This window comes from Mobula hypostoma, chromosome 23, assembly GCF_963921235.1.
Source record: "Mobula hypostoma chromosome 23, sMobHyp1.1, whole genome shotgun sequence".
NCBI classification, from domain to species: domain Eukaryota; kingdom Metazoa; phylum Chordata; class Chondrichthyes; order Myliobatiformes; family Myliobatidae; genus Mobula; species Mobula hypostoma.
In genome coordinates, this window is record NC_086119.1 from 52,944,198 (window position 1) to 52,954,067 (window position 9,870).

The following is a 9,870-nucleotide window of genomic DNA, read 5'->3' on the forward strand; positions in this document are numbered from 1 at the left end:
TCTGCATTTGTGAGGTGGGAAAAGGGGAAAGAACATGTCTCCAACTCCAAATGAAATTGCATTGCATAAAATTGTTATTCATTTTATTTCACAAAATGCTGTTTTCAAAATGTGATTGCTGTGTATGGGGGGGGGTGGATCCCAATGCTTGATCAGCAGGAGAGGCTTATGGGCGACATGTTGCAGTTAGCAGAACTAATGCCTCATAGCTTGAGAGACCCGATTTCCAGAGCTGTCTGTGGAATATGCACGGTTGCTCTGATTAGGTGGCTATTCCCCAACAGTCCAAAGACATAAGTTCATAGATTAACTGGTTGCTGTAAGGTGGCCCTCATATGTACTTGAGGGGGGGAAGAGAATAATCCATTTTTCTTAAATGTAAGTTTGCTGTAAATAAGTGGTTGATGTAAATGCAGTTAGGCAAAAGCCTGTTTAATGTATGCCTCCATATGATGAAGCATTCACTTTAAGATTATAGGAAACTGTGTGTGTGTGTGGTGCCTTCCTGAAACAACATTATTACAGTATTAGGAAGGGTGACTAAAGCCATCGAATGGCATCACAACAATGGGTTGATCTGCTTAGCTGGTACGTGCTGCAGTTCATCTTTCTGATCTTTGGCCAACCTACTGCTGAATGGGGAGAAGTTCACTGAGGCTGCACAGATAAATGAAGTGATTTGTAGAAAGAGGGAATTTATGATAAATGTGATTGAAACTAGTGTGACATGAAGGCAGGCCAACAATTCTACTTTGTTGAATGAATTATCCCCACTGGTTCACTTGCCCCAACACTGAACTGTTTCCACAACCTATGGACTCACTTTCCAGGACTCTTCATCTCATACAACTATAGAACATTACAGCACAGAAACAGGCCTTTTGGCCCTACTTGGCTGTGCCGAACCATTTTTCTGCCTAGTCCCACTGACCTGCACCTGGACCATATCCCTCCATACACCTCTCATCCATGTACCTGTCCCAAGTATTTCTCAAATGTTAAGTGACCCCACATTTACCACTTCATCTGGCAGCTCATTCCACACTCCCACCACTCTGTGTGAAGAAGCCCCCCCTAATGTTTCCTTTAAACTTTTCACCCTTAACCCATGTCCTCTGGTTTTTTTTTCTCCCCCAGCCTCTGGAAAAAGCCTGCTTGCATTCACTCTATCTATACCCATCATAATTTTATATACCTCTATCAAATCTCCCCTCATTCTTCTACGCTCCAGGAAATAAAGTCCTAACCTATTCAACCTTTCTCTGTAACTCAGTTTCTCAAGTCCCAGCAACAGCCTTGTAAACCTCCTCTGCACTCTTTCAACCTTATTAATATCCTTCCTGTAATACTCCAAATTCGGCCTCACCGATGCCTTATACAACCTCACCATAACATTCCAACTCTTAAACTCAATACTTTGATCAATAAAGGCCAACGTACCAAAAGCTCTCTTTACAACCCCATCTACCTGTGATGCCACTCTTAGGGAATTTTGTATCTGTATTCCCAGATCCCTCTGTTCTACCACACTCCTCAGTGCCCTACCATTTACCCTGTATGTTCTACCTTGGTTTGTCCTTCCAAAGTGCAATACCTCACACTTGTCTGTATTAAACTCCATCTGCCATTTTTCCAGCTGGTCCAAATCCCTCTGCATGCTTTGAAAACCTTCCTCACTATCCACTACACCTCCAATCTTTGTAAATTTGCTGATTCAATTAACCACATTATCATCCAGATCATTGATATAGATGACAAATAACAATGGACCCAGCACTGATCCCTGTGGCACACCACTAGTCACAGGCCTCCACTCAGAGAAGCAATTCTCCGCTACCACTCTGGCTTCTTCCATTGAGCCAATGTCTCATCCAATTTACTACCTCTCCATGTATACCTAGCAACTGAATCTACTTAACTAACTGCCCATGCGGGACCTTGTCAAAGGCCTTACTGAAGTCCATGTAGACAATATCCAATGCCTTCCCTTCATCCACTTTCCTGGTAACCACCTCGAAAAATAGATTTGTTAAACATAACCTACCACGCACAAAGCCATGTTGACTCTACCTAATAAGTCCCTGTCTATCCAAATACTTGTAGATCCTATCTCTTAGTACTCCTTCCAATAATTTACCCACTACCGACGTCAAATTTACCGGCCTATAATTTCCAGGATCTTTTGGATCGGGACTGCAGAGCGTCGTGGGAGCTGAATTCTGAAGGAAGGCAGTTTTTTTTAAAAACTACTTCGAGTGCAAGAAGGACGAGACTGTGCAGGCGCGTGATGTCAACAGGACAGCGCGGAGAGCTCAAAAGGAGACCACCCTATAGAGCGGGCAGCGGAGTGAGTGAGAGCAGAGTGTAGGGCTTTGGCTTCAACGGGCTTCAGGGGTAAACGGGAAGAGACGAGAGCGAAGCACCAACTCTTTTTCCGCCCCCCCCCCCCCACCTTTCGCGAATCGGCCCGGACAGACAGGAACAGCAGGGCTCTCACAGCTAACAGTACGAGCTAACGGTTTAAAAAGTTCATCTGTTTAGCGAGGTAAGTGGGTGAGTAGGCGTATTTTTACTGTTTCACTCCTGTAGAATTAGGTAGCATGCCTGCAGGGTTAGTGCTTTGTTCAGGGTGTCAGATGTGGGAATCCTGGAAGACCTCCAGCCTCCCTGATGGCCACATCTGCACCAGGTGCACTGAGTTGCAGCTCCTCAGAAACTGTGTTAGGGATCTGGAGCTGCAGCTGATGACCTACTGCTTATCAGGGAAAGTGAAAAGGTGATAGACAGGAGCTACAGGGAGGTAGTCATCCCTAGGCTACAGGGGTCAGAAAACTGGGTCACTGTCAAGAGAGGGAAGGGAAATGCCCAGATAGTGGAGAGCACACCTGTGGCTGTCCCCCTCAGCAACAAATATCTTGTTCTGGATGCTGTTGAGGGGGATGACCTGATGGGGGACGCCCACGGTGACCGGGTCTCTGGCACTGAGCCTGGCGTTGTGCAGGAGAGAAGGAGGGAGAAGAGAAATGCGGTAGTCGTGGGGGATTCCATAGTCAAGGGAACAGACAGGAGATTCTGTGCGCCTGACAGAGATACCCGCATGGTGTGTTACCTCCCAGGTGCCGGGGTATAGGATGTCTCGGATCAGGTCCTGAATATTCTGAAGAGGGAGGGTGAACAGCCAGTTGTCTTGGTACATGTTGGAACCAATGACATAGATAGGACAAAGGAGGAGGTCCTGAAGAGAGATTTCCAGGAGTTAGGAAGGAAGCTGAGAAGCAGGACCTCCAGGGTAGTAATCTCGGGACTGCTACCTGTGCCATATGCTAGCGAGGGCAAGAATAGTAGGATCAGGCAGATGAATACGTGGCTGAGAGACTGGTGCAGGGGGCAGGGCTTCAGAGTCTTGGATAATTGGGATCTCTTCTGGGGGAAGTATGACCTGTTCAAAAAGGACAGGTTATACCTGAACCCGAAGGGGACCAATATCCTAGCGGGAAAGTTTAATAGAACTGTTAGGGAGGGTTTAAACTAATTTGGCAGGGGCATGGGAACTGGAATGACAGAGCGGAGGAAGGGGAAAACAGAAATAAATCTAAGATAGTGAACAGTAAAGATGTCAGGAAAGACAGGCAGGTGATGGGGCAAATTTGTAGCCATTGGGATGAGTTGCAGTGCAATAAAGTTGCAGTGAAATCAAAGTGAAAAGTACCAAATACTAGTCTTAAGGTGTTATACTTAAATGCACGCAGCATAAGGAATGAGGTGGATGATCTTGTCGTACAGCTACAGATTGGCAGGTATGATATTGTGGCCATCACTGAGACCTGGCTAAAGGACGCATGTCTCTGGGAGCTGAACGTCCAAGGATACACGGTGTATCAGAAGTATAGGAAGGTAGGCAGAGGGGGAGGCGTGGCTTTATTGGTAAGAAATTATATTAAATCATTAGAAAGAGGTGATATAGGATTGGAAGGTGCAGAATCTTTATGGGTTGAGCTAAGAAATTGCAGGGGTAAAAGGACCCTGATGGCAGTTATTTATAGGCCTCCAAACAGCTGTAGGGATGTGGACTACAAATTACAACAGGAAATAGAAAAGGCTTGTCAGAAGGGCAGTGTTATGATAATTGTGGGGGATTTTAACATGCGAGTGGATGGGAAAATCAGGTCGGCACTGGATCTCAAGAGAGAGAATTTGTAGAATGTCTGTGAGATGGCTTTTTAGAACAGCTTGTTGTTGAGCCCACTAGGGGATTGGCTGTACTGGATTGGGTATTGTGTAATGAACCGGAGGTGATTAGAGAGATTGAGGTGAAGGAACCCTTAGGAGGCAGTGATCATAACATGATTGAGTTCACTGTGAAATTTGAAAAAGAGAAGCCGAAATCTGATGTGTCGGCATTTCAGTGGAGAAAAGGAAATTACAGTGGCATGAGAGAGGAACTGGCCAAAGTTGACTGGAAAGGGACACTGGCGGGAAAGATGGCAGAGCAGCAGTGGCTGGAGTTTATGCGAGAAGTGAGGAAGGTGCAAGACAGGTATATTCCAAAAAAGAAGAAATTTTCTTTGACAAGAGAAGTCAAAGCCAAAGTTAAAGCAAAGGAGAGGGCATACAAGGAAGCAAAAATTAGTGGGAAGACAGAGGATTGGGAAGTTTTTAAAACCTTACAAAAGGAAACCAAGAAGGTCATTAAGAGGGAAAAGACGGAACTATGAAAGGAAGCTAGCAAATAATATCAAAGAGGATACTAAAAGCTTTTTCAAGAATATAAAGAGTAAAAGACAGGTGAGAGTAGATATAGGACCGATAGAAAATGATGCTGGAGAGATTGTAGTGGGAGATAAGGAGATGGCAGAGGAACTGCACGAGTATTTTGCATCAGTCTTCACTGAGGAAGACATCCGCAGTATACCGGACACTCAAGGGTGGCAGGGAAGAGAAGTGTGCGCAGTCACAATTTTAACAGAGAAAGTACTCAGGAAGCTGAATAGTCTAAAGGTAGATAAATCTCCCGGACCAGATGGAATGCACCAGCGTGTTCTGAAGGAAGTAGCTGTGGAGATTGCGGAGGCATTAGCGATGATCTTTCAAAAGTCGATAGATTCTGGCATGGTTCCGGAGGACTGGCAGATTGCAAATGTCACTCCGCTATTTAAGAAAGGGGCAAGGAAGCAAAAAGGAAATTATAGGCCTTTTAGCTTGACATCAGTGGTTGGGAAGTTGTTGGAGTCGATTGTCAAGGATGAGGTTACAGAGTACCTGGAGGCATATGACAAGATAGGCAGAACTCAGCATGGATTTCTTAAAGGAAAATCCTGCCTGACAAAACTATTACAATTTTTTGAGGAAATTACCAGTAGGCTAGACAAGGGAGATGCATTGGATGTTGTATATTTGGATTTTCAGAAGGCCTTTGACAAGGTGCCACACATGAGGCTACTTAAGATAAGAGCCCATGGAATTACGGGAAAGTTACATACGTGGATAGAGCGTTGGCTGATTGGCAGGAAACAGAGAGTGGGAATAAAGGGATTCTATTCTGGTTGGCTGCTGGTTACCAGTGGTGTTCCACAGGGATCAGTGTTGGGGCCGCTTCTTTTTACATTGTACATCAACGATTTGGATTATGGAATAGATGGCTTTGTGGCTAAGTTTACTGACGATACGAAGATAGGTGGAAGGGCCGGTAGTGCTGAGGAAACGGAGAGTCTGCAGAGAGATTTGGATAGATTGGAAGAATGGGCAGAGAAGTGGCAAATGAAGTACAATGTTGGAATGTGTATGGTTATGCACTTTGGCAGAAATAATAAACGGGCAGACTATTATTTAAATGGGGAAAAAATTCAAAGTTCGGAGGTGCAACGGGACTTGGGAGTCCTCGTACAGGATACCCTTAAAGTTAACCTACAGGCTGAGTCAGTAGTGAAGACGGCGAATGCAATGTTGGCATTCATTTCTAGAGGAATAGAGTGTAGGAGCAGGGATGTGATGTTGAGGCTCTATAAGGCGCTGGTGAGACCTCACTTGGAGTACTGTGGGCAGTTTTGGTCTCCTTATTTAAGAAAGGATGTGCTGATGTTTGAGAGGGTACAGAGAAGATTCACTAGAATGATTCTGGGAATGAGAGGGTTAGCATATGGGGAACGTTTGTCCACTCTTGGACTGTATTCCTTGGAGTTTAGAAGAATGAGGGCAGACCTCATAGAAACATTTCGAATGTTGAAAGGCATGGACAGAATGGATGTGGCAAAGTTGTTTCCATGATAGGGGAGTCTAGTACGAGAGGGCATGACTTCAGGATTGAAGGGCGCCCATTCAGAACAGAAATGCAAAGAAATTTTTTTAATTAGAGGGTGGTGTTTGTTGGAATTTGTTGCCACAGGCAGCAGTGGAGGCCAAGTCATTGGGTGTATTTAAGGCAGAGACTGATAGGTATCTGAGTAGCCAGGGCATCAAAGGTTATGGTGAGAAGGTGGGGGAGTGGGACTAAATGGGAGAATGGATCAGCTCATGATAAAATGGTGGAGCAGACTCGATGGGCCGAATGGCCAACTTCTGCTCCTTTGTCTTATGGTCCTATAGTCTTATTACTTTTAGAGCCTTTTTTAAACGACATGAGCTATTCTCCAATCCTCCGGCACCTCACCCATAGATACCGACATTTTAAATATATCTGCCAGGACCCCTGCAATTTCAACACCAGTCTCCTTCAAGATCCGAGGGAATACCCTGTCAGGTCCTGGGGATTTATCTACTCTGATTTGCCTCAACATAGCAAGCACCACCTCCTCCTCAATCTGTATAGGTTCCATGACCTCACTACTTGTTTGCCTTATTTCCATTGTCTCCATGCCAGTTTCCTTGGTGAATAGAGACGCAAAAAACCCATTTAAGATCACCCCCATTTCTTTTGGTTCCATACATAGCCGACCACCCTGATCTTCAAGAGGACCAATTTTATCCCTTACGATCCTTTTGCTCTTAATATACCTGTAGAAGCTCTTTGGATTATCCTTCACCTTGCCTGCCAAAGCAACCTTATGTCTTCTTTTAGCCCTGCTGATTTCTTTCTTAAGTATTTTTTGCACTTTTTATACTCTTCAAGCACCTTATTTGCTCCCTGTTTCCTATACATGTCATACATCTCTCTCTTCTTCTTTATCAGAGTTCCAATATCCCTGGAGAACCAAGGTACCTTATTCTTATTCACTTTGCCTTTAATCTTGACAGGAACATACAAACTCTGCACTCTCAAAATTTCTCCTTTGAAGGCCTCCCACTTACCAATCACATCCTTGCCAGAGAACAACCTGTCCCAATCCACGCTTTCTAGATCCTTTCTCATTTCTTCAAATTTGGCCTTTTTCCAATTTAGAATATTCTAATAATCATATTCTCAATATTTATTCCCTATTTTTCTTTTGTATTTGCACAGTACGCCCCCATAAAAGGAATCTCAGGGTTGTAGATGGTGACATTTTGACAATAAATTTACTTTGAACATCAAAGGTGTCATATCAACAATGCAGCATTCATGTAGTATTGGTCTCATTGTGGCAACGTAACTAAATTAGACCATGTGCTTGCTGACTGAAACTTTACAGTTGCAGTGTCTCAGATTAAAGTAAATGGCAATGTTACAATAACGAAGTTGGCATTAGTTTCATTTTGCTCTGCAGCTTGTCCTGATGATATGGCATCTGGCTCACCAGCTAATGTTTACTGCACGCCCTTTCATCTCATCAGCCCAGGTTCCTGGACCTCCTTTCAACTCATCAGGCCCCTGGCTCCTAAGCTCTCAGTAAATTCACCTGACTCACTGGGAAATACATGAGGATACTGTGTAGTATCTTAATAAGAAAAATTGGGATAACATCCAATAGTTCAGAAAATTTGTTAATTCAGCAATGAAGTCCCATCAAAAAAAACCTATGTCTTAACCGAAAGAAGCTGGAAATAAGAGATTTAAATGCAAAAGAAAAAAGAGGAGGGATAAACCCTTAATCTAAATGGGAATTGTGAAAATATTCAAAAGGTCCCCACACCTTTGGGAACTTTGTCCAAATTAAGAAGTGAAAAAATGAATCTTTTCAAGGTCTAAGTAGGACATAATGTCTCTGAGCCATTGAGCATGAGTGGGTGGGGCAACATCTCTCCACTTAAGGAGGACTGCACATCTGGCCAAGAGAGAGGCAAAAGACAACATACAACACCCAGTCGGACTCAGATGCGTGTTAGCTTCTCCCCAGGTACCGAAAACAGCAATCAGAAGGTTAGGTTCCAAATAGCAATTAAGTATATGGGATAAAGTTAAAAAGACATCGCTCCAGAATTTCCCCAAGCTAGGACAAGCCCAGTACATATGAATAAGGGAAGCCTCACCCCCTTTACATTCGTCGCAACAGGGACTAATATCAGGATAGAACCGCAATAATTTAGTTTTAGACATATGAGCTCTGTGTACAACCTTGAACTGTAAAAGGCAGTGGCAAGCACATAAAGTTGAATTAACTGACTTGAGAAAATATAATGGTCTTCATAGTTTCTCTCTCTCTCTAGTCCTATTCTACATAATCATCTTTTTCAGCCTTCTGTGCAGGGTTTCACATTTCAAGTCTGGCACAGAAAGGGCATTAGGTGTTTTGAAGATCTTTTTTATAGACAATCGCTTTGCAACTTTTGAACAACCGTCTGTAAAGTTCAACCTACTCAACACTCATTTCTTCAGATATCTCCAAATTGGACATTTTATCAACCCTTTAATACCAAACTTTCCTCCTGAGGTACCCAATAAAAATGTGGACTTATTTCTTTGTATGTACCCACTGGGTAAAGGTTTAATATCCACTATTCGAGATATGTTAGCGATTTTGAGGCGAGCCCCGTTTGACAAAATTAAAACTGCCTGGAAGCATGATTTAAATTTTCCTCTGTCCGACGAGATTTGGGATTCAATTCTCAAGTCAGCATTGAAGTTCCAAATGTGCCAGATAGCATTCTACTATTTTAAAGAGGGATGAACATTTTTGCACTGAAAGTATCACAGAACATGGAAATCTACAGCACATGACAGGCCCTTCGACCCAGTGTTGTGCCAACCGCGTAACCTACTCTAGAAACTGCCAAGAATTTCCCTACCACATAGCCCTCTATTCTTCTAAGCTCCATGTACCTATGAGTCTCTTAAAAGACCCTATTGTATCTGCCTCTGCCCCTGCCACTGGCAGTGCATTCCACACACCCACCACTCTCTGTGTGAAAAGCATACCTCAAGCATCCCCCTTGTACCTACATCCAAGCATCTTAAAACTATGCCCTTTCCTGTTAGCCATTTCAGCCCTGGGGGGGGAAAAGCCTCTGGCTAGCCACACGATCAATGCCTCTCATCATCTTATACACCTCTATCAGGTCACTTCTCATCCTCCATCACTCCAAGGAGGAAAGGCCAAATTCACTCAACCTATTCTCATAAGGCATGCTCTCCAATCCAGGCAACATCCTGGTAAGTATGCACTATCCAAATCCGTCCTATAGTGAGACCAGAACTGAACACCGTACTCCCAAGTGGGGTCTAAGATTTTATATGGCTTTAACATTACCTCATGACTCGAACTCAGTTCCACAATTGATGAACAACAGCCTTCTTAACAACACTATCAACCTGTGCAGCAGCTTTGAGTGTCCTATGGACACAGACCCCAAGATCTCAGTGATTCTCGGCACTGCCAAGAGTCTTACCATTAATATATTGTTTTCAAGTTTGACCGACTGAAATGAACCATTTCACACTTGAACTCCATTTGCCACTTCTCAGCCCAGTTCTGCATCCTATCAATGTCCTGCTGTAACCTCTAACAACTCTCCAGACTA